The 1,177-nt window shown below is 50.7% G+C and overlaps 1 protein-coding gene across 1 annotated transcript in view; it reads right to left on the reverse strand.

Annotated features, from left to right (window-relative positions):
* Nucleotides 1-1,177, reverse strand: part of SNX6 (sorting nexin 6) — a 69,383-nt gene that overhangs the window by 49,155 nt on the left and 19,051 nt on the right. The gene's annotated exons all lie outside the window — the stretch shown is intronic.

Consider the following 1,177-nt stretch of genomic DNA (forward strand, 5'->3'; position numbering starts at 1 on the left):
AACTCCGCCCCGCTCCGCCCCTCCCGCCCAGACGCTGGGGGCCAGGGTCTGAGAGCGCGGAAGAAGGACTCAGTGCCCTCCGCCCAAGGTCGTCGCATCCTAGGCCGAGATCGCCCAGGCCCAGGCGCACGTGTCTGGAGACCGCTCGCGGCTGGCCGGTTCAGACCCGGGAAGGGCCGAAGGCCACCCGGGGAGCTGTCCAGTTCCCTTTACTTGAGAGCTGTAGCGAAAACCAAGCAAGTGCCCTCCGGGAGCCACAAGAAAACTTCTAGTTTTTGTATGGTGCCACACGATAATTAATCACAATTAATATTTTGCCCGTAGATGTTGTGGGAACCAAGGCCCTTTACACAGTCATCGGTCAGGGGCTGTAATAAAGCTTTACTGCTGGCAAGGTAATTACCTCAGGGTGTGGTGCGCTAATAGTTGAGCACTATATAAATGAGCTGTACACATTACTAGAGTATTCCTTTTCTTTATATCAAGAATTGTCCCCAGGCCCACTCTACCTGTCCAGTTCTATAGCACCACACAGGTGTCCACAGGCACTGGAAACAAGACAAAACCATTCCTTAGCCCCTGCCCCACTTCTGTTACACAGAAGTGCACACACATGTACAAACAAGCAATCCTACGTTTCCACTCAGTTTATGGCATCAGCATGTTCAGATGTTCAGGCCAGAAACCTCAAAAGTCCCATTCAAGTCCTTCCTTCCTCTCCCTCAGTCCTCACATCATTTAGTAACCAAATCCCATTACATGTATAGTTGATTATCTGCCATTACCTCTTAAATTGGTCTCATTCCTCCTTCCAACCCCCTTCCACAATAATTACCCTCAGCATCTGTCTGGCCTCTTTTTAAAAACCATTTTAAAAAATTGAAGTAGAGCCCCTAGTGTATAGCACGGGCTTCCCTGGTAGCTCAGCTGGTAAAGAATCTGCCTGCCAATGCAGGAGACATGGGTTCGTTCCCTGGGTTGGGAAGATCCCCTGGAGGAGGAAATGGCAACCTACTCCAGTATTCTTGCCTGGGAAATCCCATAGACAGAGGAACCTGGCGGGCTACAGTTCAGTTCAGTCACTCAGTTGTGTCCAACTCTTTGCAACCTCATGGACTGCAGCATGCCAGGCCTCCTTGTCCATCACCAACTCCCAGAGTTCACTCAAACTCCTGTC

Source organism: Bison bison, unplaced genomic scaffold, assembly GCF_000754665.1.
Source record: "Bison bison bison isolate TAMUID 2011002044 unplaced genomic scaffold, Bison_UMD1.0 scf7180017864041, whole genome shotgun sequence".
Taxonomy (NCBI): Eukaryota; Metazoa; Chordata; class Mammalia; order Artiodactyla; family Bovidae; genus Bison; species Bison bison.